At 52.0% G+C, this 19,789-nt stretch overlaps 1 long non-coding RNA gene across 1 annotated transcript; it reads right to left on the bottom strand.

The window, feature by feature from the left end:
- Positions 1 to 18,030: 18,030 nt before the first annotated feature.
- LOC117851753 (uncharacterized) lies at positions 18,031 to 19,456 on the bottom strand. Its single transcript, XR_004639642.2, has 2 exons — positions 18,561 to 19,456; positions 18,031 to 18,401 (listed from the first exon to the last, which is right to left on the bottom strand). It is a non-coding gene; the product is annotated as an uncharacterized lncRNA (long non-coding RNA).
- Between the last annotated feature and the right edge of the window lie 333 nt (positions 19,457 to 19,789).

The following is a 19,789-nucleotide window of genomic DNA, read 5'->3' as shown; positions in this document are numbered from 1 at the left end:
CCGAGCTGGACGAGATTGACGCAGCGGTGTTCACCCCGGCGGAGGCCCTTGCAAAGCTCCTGGAGGATGAGGCTGTTCCTCCCGAAGATTCCCCGCCAAGTTAGCTGTACCGGGCTTGCGCCCAAATTGTAAATATATCAGTTTCGGACTTATCTCGTGGTGGCCATAGAGGCCTTTTTCTATAACTTTGCCGTGCGAAAGTTTCCGATCCCCTTTATTGTTCCTTTGGACTTGAAAGTTTAGAGTACGTTGTCGGGTGTGTCAGTAAGCTTTGATGAGCGAAGGCACCGTAGCCGCTGGGGCGTAGGTTTTTTCGCAGTCCGATCAATCTTGCCTGAACACCGTTCGCGCACTCTTCCCTTTTTTTGTCCAAAAAAAGGGGGGCTCGGCTCGAAAGAAAAAATGTTTCTTTTAGATGTTGCCAAGTGGCTTGGGCCGGAGCCCCTGATAGCCCCCGAGGGGTATGCGGCCCTGGAGCGAGGCCAGGGTCGGATACCCCTGAGCTTGACGAGAAAAGCCTGAACAGAGATGGCTTGGAATTTCTTTTTTCCGCAAAAAGAGAACTATCGAAATTGCAGACAAGTCTGTGCAAAACTTGGAAATAAAAGCTAGGGGTAAAAGCGCCTTAGCTGTTCTATGTTCCAGGCGTTGCTGAAGATCTGCCTGTCGGGAGTCGCCAGCTTGTAGGTGCCTGGCCGCAGTACTTGCGCAACGATGAAAGGGCCTTCCCACGGGGGAGTTAGCTTATGTCGACCCCTGTTGTCCTGGACGAGGCGGAGCACCAAGTCACCGACGTTGAATGCTCGGCCTTGCACCTTACGGCTGTGGTAACGCCGTAGGGCTTGCTGGTACCTAGCCGAGTGCAGCAGGGCTATGTCTCGTGCCTCATCAAGTTGATCTTGTGCGTCTTCGAGCGATGCCTGGTTCCCTTGTTCGTCGTATGCCCTGACCCTCGGCGATCCGTATTCTAGATCGGCGGGCAGGATGGCCTCAGACCCGTAAATCATGAAGAACGGGGTGAAGCCCATCGCCCGACTGGGGGTCATCCTCAGGCTCCAAAGGACTGCGGGGAGCTCGGCAACCCACCGTCCGCCGAACTTTTTGAGGCGGTCGAAGATCTGTGGCTTGAGACCCTGGAGTATCATGCCATTGGCTCGCTCGACTTGCCCGTTCGTGCGGGCGTGTGCCACGGCCGACCAGTCCACTCGGATGTGGTGGTCGTCGCAGAACTGGAGGAATTTCTTCCCGGTGAACTGCGTGCCGTTGTCAGTGATGATGGAATTGGGGATCCCGAAGCGATGGATGATGTCAATGAAGAATTGTACCGCCTGCTCGGACCTGATTTGCGCCACTGGTCTTGCTTCGATCCACTTAGAGAACTTGTCGATGGCGACTAGTAGGTGGGTGAAGCCCCCGGGTGCTTTCTTGAAGGGTCCGACGAGATCCAGCCCCCAGACTGCAAACGGCCACTTGATGGGGATGGTCTGTAGCGCCTGCGCGGGCAGGTGAGTCTAGCGCGCAAAGAATTGGCACCCCTCACAGGTGCGGACTACTTGAGTAGCATCGACGACTGCCGTCGGCCAGTAGAAACCTTGCCGGAAGGCATTGCCAACGAGGGTCCTTGGCGCGGCGTGCTGACCGCAGGCTCCGGCGTGGATATCCCGGATCAGCGCCTTTCCCTGTTCGATCGGGATGCAGCGCTGGAGGATCCCAGTGTGGCTTCTCTTGTAGAGCTCCTGATCGATGACGGCGAAGGATTTGGCGCAGCGCGCGATCCTACGGGCCTCCATCCTGTCTGCCGGGAGCGTGTCGCGGACGAGGTAGTCGAGGTATGGGGCTCTCCAGTCGGCCGAGGGGTCGGCCCCAACCGTGGGGTCTGCCGCGATTTCCATGACCATGGGGCCGGAGGGATCAGCTCCCGGGGCCGAGTCGGGCAAAGCGGTGTCGACCCCCTCGGGACTGGCGCCCGGGCCTGGGGTAGGTGGCATGCTGCCGACCTCCCCTAGGTCGGGGCCCGACCCCGGGGTCGGGGGTGCTTCGCCGACCCCTGCCGGCTCTGGGTAACGGATTGAAGGCTTCAACTGGTCGCTAACGAAGACGCCATCGGGGACGGGCATTCGGCCAGATGCTGCCTTCACCAGCTCGTCGGCGGCTTCGTTGAAGCGTCTTGCGACGTGGTTGAGCTCCAGCCCATCGAACTTTTCTTCGAGCTTGTGAACCTTGTTGCAGTAGGCTGCCATCTTGGGGTCGTGGCAGCTCCACTCCTTCATGACTTGTTCGACGACTAGCTGGGAATCGCCCCGGATGTCTAGCCGACGGATGTCCAGCTCGATGGCGATGCGAAGCCCGTTGAGGAGGGCTTCGTACTTGGTGACATTGTTGGACGTAGGAAAATGGAGGCGGATCATGTACCTGATACGCACGCCTAGAGGAGAGACGAAGACGAGACCCGCTCCAGCACGGGCCCTCATCAGCGACCCGTCGAAGTACATCGTCCAGTACTCCTGCTTCTCCGGCGTCGATGGCGTTTGAATCTCCGTCCACTCTGCCACGAAATCAGCGAGTACCTGGGACTTGATGGCGGTGCGGGGGGCATAGGTGATGCCCTGGTCCATGAGCTCGAGTGCCCACTTCACGATCCTTCCCGTGGCGTCCTGGTTCCGGATCACTACGCCTAATGGGAACGACAAAATAACCGTTACCGGGTGGGAGGTGAAGTAGTGGCGCAGCTTCCTCTTCGTGATGAGGACGGCGTAGATGAGCTTCTGGATCTGCGGGTAACGCGTCTTGGACTCGGACAAGACCTCGCTGATGAAATACACCGGGCGTTGCACCTTGAGAGCGTGTCCGTCCTCTTCTCGTTCCACCACCAGGGCCGCGCTAACCACCTGGGTGGTTGCCGCGATGTAGAGTAGGAGGGGCTCGCCGTCGGTCGGTGGGACTAGGACCGGGGCCTTCGTCAGGAGGTCCTTGAGCCGGTCAAGTGCCTCCTGGGCCTCGCTAGTCCATTCGAAGCGGTCAGTCTTTTTCAGGAGTCGATAGAGAGGAAGCCCTCGCTCATCGAGGCGTGAGATGAAGCGGCTCAGGGCCGCTAAGCATCCCGTGACGCGCTGGACTCCCTTCATGTTCCGGATTGGCCCCATGTCGCTGATGGCCGCTATCTTCTCCGGATTCGCTTCGATGCCGTGCACGGAGACGATGAAGCCTAACAGCATGCCCCTTGGGACTCCGAATACACATTTTTCGGGATTGAGCTTAATACGCTTATCCCTCAGCCTTTTGAAGGCTAGTTCAAGGTCGGGGACGAGCTGATCGCCCCTCTTGGATTTGACCACAATGTCATCAATGTAAGCCTCAATGGTCCGCCCGATGAGGTCCCTGAATCACTTTAGCATGCATCGCTGGAAAGTAGCCCCCGCGTTTTTGAGGCCGAATGGCATCTTAACGTAGCAGTAGGGGCCAAAGGGGGTGATGAAAGAGGTGGCAAGCTGGTCGGACTCTTTCATCGCGATCTGATGGTAGCCGGAATATGCGTCGAGGAAGCTGAGGGTTTCGCACCCGACGATTGAGTCGACTATTTGATCTATGTGTGGCAAAGGAAACGGATCCTTTGGGCACGCCTTGTTTAGACCGGTATAATCAACACACATCCTCCATTTCCCGTTCTTTTTCGGTACAAGAACAGGATTAGCTAGCCACTCGGGGTGGTGCACTTCCTTGATGAATCCGGCCGTCAAAAGCTTCTGGAGCTCCTCGCCGATGGCCTTGCGCCTTTCCTCATCGAAACGGCGCAGTCCTTGCTTCATTGGCTTGGAGCCGGCCTTGATGTTCAAGGAGTGCTCGGCGACTTCTCTCGGAATGCCGGGCATATCTGAGAGCTTCCACGCGAAGACGTCGCTGTTCGCGCGGAGGAAGTCGACGAGCGCGCTTTCCTATTTGAGGGATAAGGCAGCACTGATATGCACGACCCTTCCGTCGGAACTGCTGGGATCGAGGGGGACCTCCTTGATTCCTTCGGTGGGCTCAAAGGTGGTGGCCGGCTGCTTGGAGTCGGGCCGGCCCTCGGTGGCCTCCGCGAGCTGGACCGCCAGAATGCTCGTGATGGTGATGGCCGCGGTGTACTCTCAGCATTCCACGTCGCACTCATATGCCTTCTGAAAGGTTGTGCCGACGGTAATGACCCCGTTGGGCCCCGGCAGCTTGAGCTTGAGGTAGGTGTAGTTGGGGATGGCCATGAACTTCGCGTAGCATGGCCGTCCCAAGATGGCGTGGTAGGTTCCGCGGAACCCCACTACCTCAAAGGTGAGGACCTCCTTCCTGTAGTTGGAGGGGGTCCCGAAAGTAACGGGCAAGTCGATTTGCCCGAGAGGCATTGCCTGTTTCCCCGGCACGACACCGTGGAACGGCGCCTTGCTGGGACGGAGGCGGGAACGGTCGATCCCCATAGCGTCAAGGGTCTCGGCGTAGAGGATGTTGAGGCCGCTGCCCCCATCCATGAGCACCTTGGTGAGGCGCGTCGTGCCGACGATGGGGTTGACGACGAGGGGGTAGCGTCCCGGATGCCGGACGCGTCCAGGGTGGTCGGACCGATCGAAGGTGATGGCCGGTCCTGACCAGTCGAGGAAGGCTGGCGTTGCTGGCTCGGCCGCGTAGACCTCCCGGCGCTCCAGCTTCTGCTGGCGCTTGGAATCGTACGCCGCCGAGCCGCCGAAGATCTTGAAGCAGCCGTCCACCTTGGGAAAGCCATCTTCCTTCTCTTCATCGCCCTTCTTCTCCTCATCCGGCTTTCGCTTCCGGTCGCCCTTCACCGGATTGCCCACAAAGTACCTTTTCATGAGGTTGCAGTTTTTGTAGGCATGCTTCGCGGGGAACTCGTGGTTCGGGCACGGTCCCTCGAGCAGCTTTTCGAAGAAGCCAGGATTGCCCTCGGGGGGCGGCTGCCCTCGCTTACGCTCGACAGCGGCCACGAGGGGAGCCTTGCGCCGCTATTTGCCCTTCTTCTTCTGCTGGCGGTTGGAGGTGCCTTCGTCAACTTCCTCCTCCCGCTTCGCCTAGCCTTTGGAGCGGTCGAAGATCGCTCCAACAACCTCTTCACCCGAGGCGTAGCTGGTGGCGATGTTGAGGAGCTCCTCCGTGGTTCGCGGGCCTCGGCGCCCCAGCTCATGGATGAGGGGCCGGCAGGAGGTTCCCTCTAGGAAAGCCCCTATGACGTCGGCGTCCGCGACGTTGGAGAGCTCAGTGCGCTTCCTGGAGAAGCGCCGGATGTAATCCCGGAGGGACTCGTCCGCTCCCTGGCGGCAGCTCCGAAGATCCCAGGAGTTGCCGGGGCGCGTGTAGGTGCCTTGGAAGTTTCCTATGAAGACCTCCTTCAGGTCGTTCCAGCAGCGAATTCGTCCCGAAGGGATATGTTCCAGCCAAGGTCGCGTTGAGTCGGCTAGGAAGAGGGGTAGGTAGCGGATGATGAACAGTGTTGGAGGTATGCCCTAGAGGCAATCATAGAGATGATGATATTCCATTTGTATTCATGATTTGTATATTGTGTTTATTGAATATCCATTAAAGGCTACTTGAATTGATTTGCAATTATGTGAATTGTATGTGAAACTCTTTACTTGTATGGTTATTCTAAAGTTGTCCCTAGTCGGAGTTCATGTGAGGACACACATGAATATTAGACTAGCACATGTATTAGTTGATGACTATGTTTCACAAGTCATGGACATGGAGATGTTGAACTAATAATGTGGACACATGTGGAGACATGTGTTAGGACTGACCCAACACGAGAAGTAGTTCTCTCTTTAAACAACATATACGCTTTATCCTTAGACCTGAGATTGTCGCATGTATTCTAGATGTGGATCGACCTACTTAGGGGCTATCAAACGCTACGCCGTAACAGGGTAGTTATAAAGGTAGCTTTCGGGTTTGTCAAGAAGCATGCTATGAGACATGGTCAATCAAGATGGGATTTGCCCCTCTCTGATTGAGAGTGATATCTCTGGGCCCCTCGAGTGATCGGATCCGAAAATGCATGGCCATGCTACGTACGGTTAAGAGTTAACCTACAAAGGGATTCCGAATCACAGGATCGAGAAAGAGCGGTCGGCTTGAAGCTAGACCAAATATCGTGAGGCAAAGGGAATAGCATGTATATTATGTTGTGATGGTTCGTCTGATATGATCTTCGTGTGCGTATAGGAGTTGGCACGTCTTGCTAGAGGCCGCTACCGACTATTGGGCCGAGTAGGAGTACTCGGGCCATGTCTATACGTATCCGAACCCATAGGGTCACACACTTAAGGGGCTGGAAGCCCAATTCGGATCTGATCCGAGTTGGATTAGGTTTAGGAGTACTAATGGGCCTCGGATCCAGAGGCCCATCAGGAACCTCTATAAATAGAGGGGTGGGGGCGCCCTAGGGTTTACACCTTTTTGGCGAAACAGGAACCTCTATAAATAGCGGTACCGGAGGCGATCTTGCTGCACGTGGACGAGCTGCTGAGGAGCTGCTGGACGTGATCGACTACGTACGACTACGTTGATCGACTACGTACGACTACGTGATCGTCTTCACTGCATCGACGCATATCTACATCTTCCGCACCAGTAGTGCGTCGAGTGGTAATCCCGTGATCCTTATACGGCAGTTCTTCCTGGTTATACGCGGTAGAAATTTTGATTTGCGCTAGTGTAGCCTACCTCGTATCCTAACAGTGGTATCAGAGCCGTAGCTGCTTAGTTTTGGATTCGGGATGTGTGCATATGGAGATATGCGAGTTCTCTGTTTGATCTATGTCCTGATTTCGTGCCCTTGCTGCAATGGTAGTGTAACGACATACTCCTACCGGTCGGTTTCCGCCATCGGAGTTAAGTGATACACGTAAATCCAGTTGCAGTGAGCGAAGATCAATATGATTGGTCGAATCGAGATCCAGGGTCATACGCCAGGCGCATTAGATGTGCAATAGTAGATGTGATCTACTGCCGGGGTCGGGATTTTGCCGTATGCGTATGCTTCGGTAAATCAGCCATAACTTTTCGGTACGATCTCGGATCGGGGCGATTTCTATACGAAAATTGATCTACAGAAAAAGTTACACATGAAATTCAATGGCTTTGCCGTTTTCGGCGAAATTAGATTTTTTAAATTCGGCTTGGAAGATGGAGTTTCGGGCATCCGAAGTTTGGAACGTTAGGACGCCTAACTCTGTTTTGCAGGATGTATGTATGTATCTTGTGATCAGTATGGCCCCCTTGTGTATGTGATGCATGTGTGTAACTCATTCGTGACCTGCGTGTCGCGCGTACGGCAACACGGCAGGAGCCATATGTGTTGTCACTTTATTGTATTTAATGGTCTGCGTACCAATCTGTGATGATCCAAGCAACTATGTAATCTTCATTACTAGATTCTTTACTAGCTATTAGGCGTAATAGCATGTTCTAGTTCTTGGAGGACTCATCACCAGAAGGATGGATGGCACACATAGAACATGGAGATGGAGATCACCATGGTGAACAGGTTCCATGGAGATGGAGATCACCATATGAAAACGGGCCATACTGTGTCACAACTGTGTGAATGCTATTCTGTTTATGTTTTACTTTCTGCATGCTGTGATGTTAGAAGTAGAACAATCCCTCACAAAGTTTAAGTTAGTATGCCCTCCCAACTAAAACTTGCACCGTCCCATGTCTTGTACAATTAGTGGTGGGTCTATGAAATTAGGGTGCCACTAGTTTTCCTTGACTAGACGGGTTTGTGTCGGACACTTACACGCATAGGGGTTGGTTTGCTTAACAAGGTCATCTTAACGGTTAAGGACCTTGGGGCATAAAGGTTGGGCGCCGAGACATAGAGATGTCACCCAACAACAGGAGTCATATGTGATATGATTAGCAAAAGTTGCTTACCGATCTACCTCGTTTGCTAGCGGTGATGCTAAAGCTCACTAGTAGACTTGTTAGTTATGGATCCTGAATCACTAAGTTTCAATAGAGGGATATTGATTTTAGTGGGAGTAGATTCTGTTAAAATAGTTTAATGTAATTTGCTCTATCATGGATACGTTTGTCTTAGTGTATTTTGCATTACTTTGTTGTAGATTAAATGGTACCTAGCAGCACTACACCGTTTGCTTTGCGTTCGGTCCTTGAGAAGGACAAGTTGAATGGAACAAATTACTCAGATTGGATCCGCAACCTGAGAATTGTTCTCAGGGCTGAGAAAAAGGAAGATGTTCTAGACAACCCACTACCAGAAGAACCTGCTGATGATGCACCCGCTGCTGCTAAGAATGCTTACAAGAAAGCATGTGATGCTAACCTTGAAGTAAGCTGCCTTATGCTTGCTTGCATGGAACCCGAGCTGCAGATGCAGTTCGAAACAAACCATGAGGCGCACGATATGATCGTGGCGCTTAGAGACATGTTCCAAACACAGGCCAGGACTGAAAGGTTCAATGTGTCTAAGGCCTTTGTTGAGAGCAAGCTAGCAGAAGGCGCAGCAGTAGGACCACACGTAATCAAGATGGTTGGTTACACTCAACGGTTGGAGAAGCTAGGCTTCCCACTGGGCCAAGAGTTGGCCACTGATTTCATTCTTTCGTCTCTTCCGCCTAGCTATGGGAACTTCATCTCGAACTACCATATGCATGGGACGGAGAAGGGTCTGAATGAGCTGTGTGGCATGCTTAAAATAGCAGAGGCTGACATCAAGAAAAGCGCTAGTACCAGCCATATGATGGCGATACAGAACAAGCCCAGCTTTAAGAAGAAGGGCAATTCTTGGAAGAAGAAGGGCAAGGCTGGAACGTCCAAGCCAAACCCACCGCCCAAGGTTAAAGCTGGACCTGGACCTGCTCCAGACAAAGAGTGCTTTTACTGTCATGAACTTGGTCACTGGAAGAGGAACTGCAAGCAGTACCTAGCTTCCTTGAAGAACGGCGGAAGTAAGAGTACTTCTACCTCAGGTACGCTTGTTGTTAATGTTATAGACAACATATTTCTTGCTGATACAATTATTAATTCTTGGGTATTTGATACCGGATCGGTTGCTCATATTTGCAATTCGATGCAGGGAATGATAAGAAGTAGAAGCGTGGAAAGAGGAGAAGTTGATTTCCGCGTGGGCAATAATGCAAGAGTTGCTGCTTTGACCGTCGGGACGATGCAACTCCACCTCCCGTCAGGATTTATTATGGAGTTGAATAATTGTTATTTTGTTCCTAGTTTAAGTCGAAACATTTTATCTCCTTCATGCTTGATGGAGGATGGTTATTCATTTGCGAGTGAAAACAATGGTTGTGTGATCTCTAAGAATAATATGTTTATGGCTTTTGCACCCATTGTGAATGGATTATTTGTTTTAAATCTTGATGGTTCACCTGTCTGTAATGTAAGTGCTAAAAGGCCTCGGCCTAATGATTTGAGTCCTACCTACTTGTGGCATTGTCATTTGGGTCATATAAGTGAAAAGCGCATGAAGAAGCTCCATTCTGATGGACTTCTAACTTCGTTTGATTTTGAATCATACGAGACATGTGAGGCTTGCTTGCTAGGCAAGATGACCAAGACGCCTTTCACAGGATTTCCTGAGAGAGCAGTAGACTTGTTGGAACTCGTACATAGTGATGTATGCGGACCAATGAGCACGACGCCTAGAGCAGGATTCCAATACTTCATAACTTTCACTGATGATTTTAGTAGATATGGCTATGTCTACTTGATGAGGCACAAGTCTGAAACCTTTGAAAAGTTCAAGGAATTTCAGAATGAAGTTGAAAATCAGCGTGGCAAGAAAATTAAGGTCTTACGATCTGATCGTGGAGGCGAGTATTTGAGCCACGAGTTTAGCAATCATCTAAAGAGTTGTGGAATTGTTCCACAACTTACGCCGCCTGGAACACCTCAGAGAAACGGTGTGTCCGAGCGACGTAATCGAACTTTGTTAGACATGGTTCGATCAATGATGAGCCAGTCGGACCTACCGTTGTCATTTTGGGGATACGCTCTAGAAACAGCAGCTTTCACACTTAATAGGGTACCATCTAAATCCGTAGTTAAGACACCATATGAGATGTGGACTGGAAAGGTTCCTAGTTTGTCTTTTCTAAAGATTTGGGGATGTGAAGTGTTTGTCAAGCGACTTCAGTCGGACAAGATCACACCCAAGTTGGATAAGTGCATTTTCGTGGGATATCCAAAGGAAACTTTGGGATATTATTTCTACAACCGATCAGAAGGCAAAGTGTTTGTCGCTCGAAACGGGGTTTTCCTAGAGAAAGAGTTTCTCAAAGGAGAAAAGAGTGGAAAGACAGTGCATCTTGAAGAAGTTCAAGATGAGCCAATCGGGCAAGAATCAATGAGTGATGCTAACGTAGCAGAACAAGTTGAGATACCCATGGCAAGAGAAGCACCGCCACAACCACGAAGGTCGGCAAGGCTCCGAGAAATGCGGGAAATATTATTGTTGGACAATGATGAGCCTGCGACATATGCAGAAGCAATGATGGACCCAGACTCCGAAAAATGGACGAGTGCCATGCAATCCGAAATAGAGTCCATGGGAGACAATCAAGTTTGGAACTTGGTTGACCCGCCTGATGGTGTTAAAGCCATAGAGTGCAAGTGGATCTATAAGAAGAAAAAGGACATGGATGGAAATGTTCACATCTATAAAGCACGACTTGTCGCAAAAGGTTTTCGACAAGTTCAAGGAGTTGACTACGACGAGACCTTCTCGCCCGTAGTGATGCTTAAGTCCATTCGGATTATTCTAGCTATAGCTGCATATTTCGATTATGAGATATGGCAGATGGATGTCAAGACAGCTTTCCTGAATGGAAACCTAGCTGAGGACGTGTATATGATACAGCCCGAGGGTTTTGTCGATCCGAAAAATGCTGGAAAGGTATGCAAGCTTCAGAGATCCATTTATGGATTGAAGCAAGCATCTAGGAGTTGGAACATTCGTTTTGATGAAGTGGTCAAAGGGTTTGACTTCACCAAGAACGAAGAAGAGTCTTGTGTTTACAAGAAGGTTAGTGGGAGCTCTGTAGTATTTCTAATCTTATATGTGGATGACATATTACTGATTGGAAATAACATTCCTATGCTTGAGTCCGTAAAAAGACTTCACTGAAAAATAGTTTTTCGATGAAGGACTTAGGGGAAGCGGCATATATTCTGGGCATTAAGATCTATAGAGATAGATTGAGAAGGCTTATAGGTTTGAGCCAAGATACTTATATTGACAAAGTGTTGAAGCGGTTCAGCATGGAAGAGGCAAAGAAAGGGTTCTTGCCTATGTCACATGGCATACATCTCAGCAAGACTCAGTGTCCTTCGACTGCTGATGAGCGGGATCGCATGAGTAGAGTGCCATATGCCTCGGCTATTGGATCTATCATGTATGCAATGATAAGTACTCGCCCAGATGTTTCATATGCGCTAAGTATGACAAGCAGACACCAATCTGATCCAGGTGAGAGTCACGGGACAGCGGTGAAAAACATTCTTAAGTACTTGAGAAGGACTAAAGATATGTTCCTCGTCTATGGAGGTCAGGAGGAGCTCGTTGTAACAGGTTACACCGATGCTAGTTTCCAAACCGACAGAGATGATTCAAAGTCACAATCAGGATTTGTGTTCACGCTAAATGGTGGTGCTGTTAGTTGGAAGAGTTCCAAGCAGGAGACGGTGGCCGATTCTACGACAGAAGCCGAGTACATCGCGGCTTCGGAAGCCGCGAAGGAAGGTGTTTGGATAAGGAATTTCCTCATTGAGCTTGGTGTGTTCCCGAATGCGTCCAGCCCATTGAATCTCTACTGTGATAACAATGGGGCAATTGCGCAAGCAAAGGAGCCAAGGAACCACCAGAAGAACAAACACATAATGCGGCGATTTCATCTCATTCGAGACTTCGTTAACCGGGGTGAGATCAAGATATGCAAAATACACACGGATCTGAACATTTCTGATCCGTTGACAAAACCACTCCCGCAGGCTAAACATGATGCGCATGTAAGAGCTATGGGTATTAGGTACCTTCTAGATTGACTCTAGTGCAAGTGGGAGACTGTTGGAGGTATGCCCTAGAGGCAATCATAGAGATGATGATATTCCATTTGTATTCATGATTTGTATATTGTGTTCATTGAATATCCATTAAAGGCTACTTGAATTGATTTGCAATTATGTGAATTGTATGTGAAACTCTTTACTTGTATGGTTATTCTAAAGTTGTCCCTAGTCGGAGTTCATGTGAGGACACACATGAATATTAGACTAGCACATGTATTAGTTGATGACTATGTTTCACAAGTCATGGACATGGAGATGTTGAACTAATAATGTGGACACATGTGGAGACATGTGTTAGGACTGACCCAACACGAGAAGTAGTTCTCTCTTTAAACAACATATACGCTTTATCCTTAGACCTGAGATTGTCGCATGTATTCTAGATGTGGATCGACCTACTTAGGGGCTATCAAACGCTACGCCGTAACAGGGTAGTTATAAAGGTAGCTTTCGGGTTTGTCAAGAAGCATGCTATGAGACATGGTCAATCAAGATGGGATTTGCCCCTCTCTGATTGAGAGTGATATCTCTGGGCCCCTCGAGTGATCGGATCCGAAAATGCATGGCCATGCTACGTACGGTTAAGAGTTAACCTACAAAGGGATTCCGAATCACAGGATCGAGAAAGAGCGGTCGGCTTGAAGCTAGACCAAATATCGTGAGGCAAAGGGAATAGCATGTATATTATGTTGTGATGGTTCGTCTGATATGATCTTCGTGTGCGTATAGGAGTTGGCACGTCTTGCTAGAGGCCGCTACCGACTATTGGGCCGAGTAGGAGTACTCGGGCCATGTCTATACGTATCCGAACCCATAGGGTCACACACTTAAGGGGCTGGAAGCCCAATTCGGATCTGATCCGAGTTGGATTAGGTTTAGGAGTACTAATGGGCCTCGGATCCAGAGGCCCATCAGGAACCTCTATAAATAGAGGGGTGGGGGCGCCCTAGGGTTTACACCTTTTTGGCGAAACACACCTGCCGCGCCTCCCACGCCCTCGCCTGTTGCAACTCGCGGATCTAGCAATCCGGCTTGCGACGCTTCCTCCCTGCACGTGTGGATACCTTGGAGGTGTTGCGCCTGCAGCACTTGGACGAGCCGCCGACGAGCCACGACGAGCCGACGACGAGCCGCGGTACCGGAGGCGATCTTGCTGCACGTGGACAAGCTGCTGAGGAGCTGCTGGACGTGATCGACTACGTACGACTACGTTGATCGACTACGTACGACTACGTGATCGTCTTCACTGCATCGACGCATATCTACATCTTCCGCACCAGTAGTGCGTCGAGTGGTAATCCCGTGATCCTTATACGGCAGTTCTTCCTGGTTATACGCGGTAGAAATTTTGATTTGCGCTAGTGTAGCCTACCTCGTATCCCAACAAACAGGTCATCATCCGCCCCGCCGGCTTGACATGCGAGCCGGTAGTCACTAAGCCAAACCCCAGGGTTCGTCTCCCCTGAGTATTTGGCCATATTCGTTGGTTGCCTGAAGCGCGGCGGAAAGGGCGCGTTCAATATGCGCGCAGAGAAGGCTCGGGGCCCAGCCGGGTCGGGGCTCGGGCTGCGGTCTTCCCCGCTGTCGTAGCGCCCGCCGCGGTGAACGTGGTAGCCACGATCCACCCCGTCCTCCCTGTCCGCGCGGGAGCACCTCCACGCGTTCAGGGTGTCGCGGGCGTCGTGGACGGGGCCGACACGCTGGTGGACGGATCAAGCCCCGCCTCCCGCGGGTGGTGGCGTCCGCCGGGCGGACGCGGCCTGGTTTGCCCTAGGAGGGGGTTGCTGGACAGACTCCCCCCGTCTTTCCGGGGGTGCGTCGGGCGTCGCCCTGCTGGCGTTCTGCCCGCGTCGCCAGGACGCGGAACTTTCCGCCTGCTGGACGGCGGCGCACTCGAGCAAGTTGCGCATCTCTTGGCGTGCCCGTCGCTCCTCGGGCGTCGCCGGCTCGGGGAGTTGCCGGAGCAAGGCCGTCGCGGCTGCGACGTTTTGGCTGGCGCGGGCGAAGAGCTGTGGACGCTCTTCGTCCGCGCAAATGCGCTGTTGTCGTGCTCCGCCCTCGTGGTGGGGACACTCGACCTCTTGGTGGGAGTCCGCACGCGCCTCCGGCTGCTGAGAGCACTCCGGTGCCCTTGGTAAGGCTCCGGCCATAGCCGCGGCGCGTGAGGGGGGACTCCTTTGTCTCCCCTCAGCGCCGTTGTCGTTGGACCCCTCGGAGTGCGCGTCGGCCATGAGGCACTCACGCAAGGGGTGGGGGCTCCCGTTGCTGGAGCCGATGTCGGAGATCGTCCTCGCCGCGCCTGCGAGCTCGTTGCTCGCGGGAGACACGGTCATGAACCGTGTTAGGAGGTGGCCGTAGGTTTCAGCGGCATTGCATAACCCGAAAAACCGTCCTCCTGGGAAAGGCTCTCTGGTATGCGCCCGGCCGCTCACCGCTGTCCCGGCGGCGGGGCCGAGGATGGCAGGACGAGCGGGCAAGACGAGGATAGGGATCAGCTCGATCCCTTCCCCGGTGGCGAGGAAGTCCAAGCTCTCGAAATGGATCAGGGAGCCCGGGGTGAAGTTGGTATCGTAATTGGCCATCTGAGGCCGGAGATGTACGCGCAAAGGTCCCCTACCTGGCGCGCCAACTGTCGTTGTCAAGATTGGCCGATCAAGACTTAGACTAGTAAATTTCTTTTATGCGCGTAAGGCTTCAGATGGTGGCGTGGGAGACACGGGTTTAGACTGGTTCGGGCAAGGGAAGCCCGTCCAGTATCAAGGATGCTCGTACTGCCCACGCGGGGTTCTGTAGTAGGGGTTACAGATCGACGAGAGAGGGACTGGTCCCAAGTCTCTTTTGTGCTTGTGCTCTAAGGGAGAGTAGCAATGTGCTGTTGGCTTGAGGGAGAAGAAGCCGATCCCCGTCTCTGGCCCCCGATGCCCCCTTTTATATCGTAAGGGGGCTGCCGGGGTTACAGCTGAGACTGGGTGATGAGGGCAGTAAAGAGTTTAAATGTAGTACGGTAAAAATACGGCAAGAAGGGAGAAACCAAGTTCCTAGGCGCCCGGCGCCCTCGCCGGCCCCTGGCGTGTGCCGGAGCGTATGCGGGAGGAGGAGGGCGGCCGTGCGTCAACTGTCGTCGCGCCCTACAGATAGCTTCTTCGGTGTCCGTAGGCGCCGGGTTATGATGAAGGCATTTCGTCGTCACTCCGGTGTCCGTTGGGAGGGACGGCGGATGCCGCCGTCCTGATGATGGCTCGTGGAGAGAGGGCGTCACATCCCCGCTGCCGGGCGCGCGGGGCCCGAGAATGGGCGAGTCTTCCCTCTGCTCCGGACGGCGCAGGTCATGAGTACCCTGCGGCGAATGGAAGGGAGCCGCCGGCACTATAGCTTGTACAGTGTGGTCGTGCATGGGTACTTGCAGCGGGTTGCGTGAGGAGCGCGGTCATCCTTCTTCCTGCCAGGCCTGCGGCGCATTTATGACGAGGCCGACAAGGGGGACCCGCGGGATCGTCACCCTGATCACCCGGTCCGCGCCCGAGGGGGATATCCGTCCTGGGGACCCTAGTGAGTCCGACCCCCGTGCCCAGGGTCGGGCGAGGCGGAACCTTGCGACGAGGGGTCGGGCACCCCCGACCCCGGGGTCGCGGTCGGACGAGGCGGAGCCTCGCGGCGGGAGGTCGGACGCTCCCGACCCCGGGACCGCGGTCGGGCGAGGCGGAGTCCCACTCATGTTGGGCTCAATGGCGATTTTGTTATCCTGGATGGGCTTGGGCCTTCATGTTTGTTCCTTTAAGCGGTATTTAGGAGATCGTTAATATTTCCCCCCAACACTATGCGTATATGAACCTATAAGGTCGCACACTTAAGGGGCTGTAAGTCCAATGAGGATATGATCTGAATTGGACCAGGTTTGGGAGTACTAATGGGCCTTGGACCTAGAGGCCCATCAGGGACCCCTATTATTGAGGGGTTGGGGCGGCTTAGGGTTTTACCCCTTTTTGGCCTAACCTCATCCGCCCCCCCCCCACGCCCTCGCCTTGTTGCACTCGCGAACCTAGCAGTCCAGCTTGCAACGCTTCCTCCCCACACATGTGGATACATTGGGGGTGTTGAATCTGCATGGACGAGCCACCGCACGAGAGCTTGATGAGCCGATGAGGAGTTTGACAAGCCACCGCGCGAAGAGGATGCCGCTACATGTGGACGAGTTGTTGGGGAGCTGCTGGACGTGGATGTGTTCGACTACACTGCGGTGACGTGTGATCGACTACACTGCCCCGACGCGCTTCATCAACTTCCGCATCTGCGCGTCTAGTGGTAATCCCGTGATCCATATACGACAGTTTTCCTGGTTTACGCGGTAGAAAATTTTATTTTTTCGCTAGCGTAGCCTACCTCGTATCCCTTTACTTTAGTCCCGGTTGATATTTATAACCGGGACTAAAGCTACCCCACGATGTCCTTTCGGTATCTCATTTTTGACCCAGTACTAAAGTCACTTTAGTCACGGGTCTAATATTAACCGTGACAAAGAGGTTGGATGGAAATTTAGAGTGAAAATGGAGCTGTGCGTCCTGCCTCGTCACCGTAGCTCTGGATGCGACATGGTGACTTGTCATTTTCCTGCACCTGCTTTTTCTTTCCAGGTGGCGGATTAAGTTATTGGAGTCATGATCCTCGCCATTAATACAATGCAAAGCACTACTGCCACAACTTTTGGTGATGAGGCATTGTTTACGACCTGCACTCAAGCCGGCGCCGGCCCCATAGTATATAGAAAAAAAGACCAATTGCGTAAGATGACGTGGATCCATGTCAGAGAAAAATTAGGTCAACTCAGAAGGAAGATGAGGAGATCATGGTGTATGATTGATCGAGTTCATTCGTCGGCATGGAGTAGCGTGCGTAGTTGGTTGAAGGCTTGAAGCTGCTTTTGGTGTTGGTGTGATTCTGACGTGTGAGCTCATAGAGGTTCCCAGGAGCCATCGGCGCTTTTCATAATTCTGACGAGGACGGGTGAAAACCGACGTGGATATTATCTGCAACGTGTCAAGTATCCAGCGTGGGAATGCCATAATTTTCTTCAGGTCGGGCCCAATTATCTTAAGATGGCTCGTTCCTGAGAGTCTTTCTGGTTAGATTTGTGCAGTTGTGGTTAGGTCACTGGTTTAGTTATTTTTGAAATGTTGATCATTAACAATTGAATGGGAATTCAAAGCTGAACGATTCGTAACTGCGACTTGATAAAATACACGAGATAAAGACATCATTCAGTTGTTTTGTGTGGTACAGCTTGCATGTTCTAGTGCAAGCATAGCTCTTGGAAGTAGTCTCCCATTGATGTATATATTTTACAAATCATAGTTTTGTGGAGGTTTACCCAAATTATATTAGCATAATAGACATTTTCGTCCCTCAGGCTCAATATAGTACCCAAACTATCAAAGCTGTCGTTTCAGTTCTTAAACTTTTATTTTAGGCTCAGCCTCATCCCTCATCCTACATAGCATGCCTTGTTCTACCATGTCAGCTGCAGCATGCTACGTTTGTCTCTCCTCCTCCCGCATGGACTGGCGACCATTCAAACTAGCCATGGTAAATTTACTTGTTGGCTGTGCTAAATTCTGTAATTGGTCATCACCTTCAGATTGTGAAACCTTCAGCATAGCAGTAAATCCATTGTTTGCTTCCACGCTTGCAGGTCTTGGAGCGAGTGGCCAGTTACCTGTGTTCTCTAAGGGTACATTTGCTTTTCCTGTTTGTATTTTGTCTCCTTTTCCTAGCAGCAATAAGTTTCTTCTTTGACATTTTGCGGCTGTCCATATTCTTCAGCTAGGTACACTGTGGTCCGTTTAATGCCTAACGTAATCCACGCAAAAAAAGCAACCCAACAAGCGGGGAATAAAAAGACATACCAGTATATGGGCCGAGCTGAATTCATGACTGCAAAAATAAAAATGCTAAAAAACGGCCACATATCATCTGCAGGAGAAATTAACAATAATACAGGTAGGACCTGATCACCAATACAAGCCATCTCAACCGTACAAAAAATCGACGGACACATCTCTACCACTATAAAAAGACAGTAAGGAGGCGTCGACACCCCAGCGGCTCTGCCGCAGAACCACTGGCGCGCGTGGTGGCGTGGGTCTGCCCTGGGCCAATAGGAATGCGCCGTTCAAATTTCAAATCGCTCCCACTTCATCCTCCCTGCTCCCCGGCGCCGCCTCTTGAATCCGTCATCATCACCCACTCCTCCAGGCAAGGACGACCTCCTACTCGTCGGGAATCGCCTGCCGCATGACGGGGAGGACGACCTCCTCCTCCTGTACACGCGACACGGGGAGTAGCGAAGTAAGCAAGGAGGGGAATCAACTCGGTAGCAACAAGGCGGCAGCTGAAAAAAATCAACTCGGTAGTCCCCGTCCAAATTCCACGAATCCCCGAAATCCCCAAATCCCCGGCCGGTGTAGAGGCAAAATCACCCGTCGTAGAGGCTAGCGCTGCTGCCAACTGCCGTGGCAGTCCCAAATCCTCGAAATCCCCAAATCCTCGATAGGTGTAGAGGAAAAATCACCCGTCGTAGAGGCCAGCGCCAGCGCCAACCGCCGTGCTGACGCGCGAGGGAACCCTCGGATCTGCTCGCGTCGTCGCAGCCACGCGCGAGCCACACCACCGCTAAGCTCCCCTTGCATCACGGGTAAGCTCCTTGACGGAGCCGCGTGCGAACCGCACGCGTGCTCCGGCAAGAAGCTCTACAGCGGCGCGAGTTTGCCCCGGCACTCATCTCTTTCACGCTGTCCCAGCGGTGGAGCCAAAAAGGCGGAAGGGGAGGAGAAGAAATGGCCCTATCAATCGATGACTGGCTTGGGCACATCCTCTTGCTCTGTTCAAGCTCCGACTGGTGCCGGCGCGGTCCGGTGTGGGCGCGAGCTGGGCCAGCGGCAGCGGAACAGCTGGAGCAGCGCTCAGCTGGGAGGTTGGGGCTGCGGCGGCGGATTAGCAGCAGCAGCAGTCGGTCGAGTGGACAATGGTGAAGGCGGAGCAGCAGCAGTGCTGGGACCGCAGAAGAGCAGCTCGCGTGAAGAAAAGGTTAAGGACGCGTGAGACCGAGACCGTGAGGAACAGATAATGGAGGGGAAAATAGGGGGAAAAGAAAAGAAAAGAGGGAGAGAAAAAAAGAAAAAGAGGTGGAAAAGGAGAGAAAAAAAAGATATCGATCTCAACCTGATGTTGTTTTGATATTGTCGGAGCAGCTTTGAGGAAGTTTTTTAAACGACTTTGAGCAAGATTTTTGTGTGGTGGCGATGCGATCATGGAGATCGAGGATTTCTTTTTTTGCCCCCCACGTTTTGTTGTTTCCACCGTTGTGCAACGTGTGGCTTCCATTTGCTGCCTGTACATTGTCGTTGCAAATGAGCTGCCTAGATGTTCCGTGTTGGCTACACCTCTAGGACTCAATATCCCGTAGATACAAAACATATAATAACTTTATAAAATGAAATGACTGCTTTTCACAAGTAAAGATCAAATAAAAAGAAAATAGATTGGAGGTTACAAACAATCATGGAAACTTATCCTTTATTAAAAACAATTATGATGTATGATTTTGGAAGGTTATAAAAATGCATCTTTTTTCTTTTCACGTACTCCGCAACTTGTTATTCTCATGTGATAAGATCCACTCGATGCCTTGAGCTTTAGGATTGGGGTT

The sequence above is a fragment of the Setaria viridis genome, chromosome 4 (genome assembly GCF_005286985.2).
Source record: "Setaria viridis chromosome 4, Setaria_viridis_v4.0, whole genome shotgun sequence".
Classification (NCBI taxonomy): Eukaryota; Viridiplantae; Streptophyta; class Magnoliopsida; order Poales; family Poaceae; genus Setaria; species Setaria viridis.
This window is presented reverse-complemented; position numbering and strand designations above follow the sequence as displayed.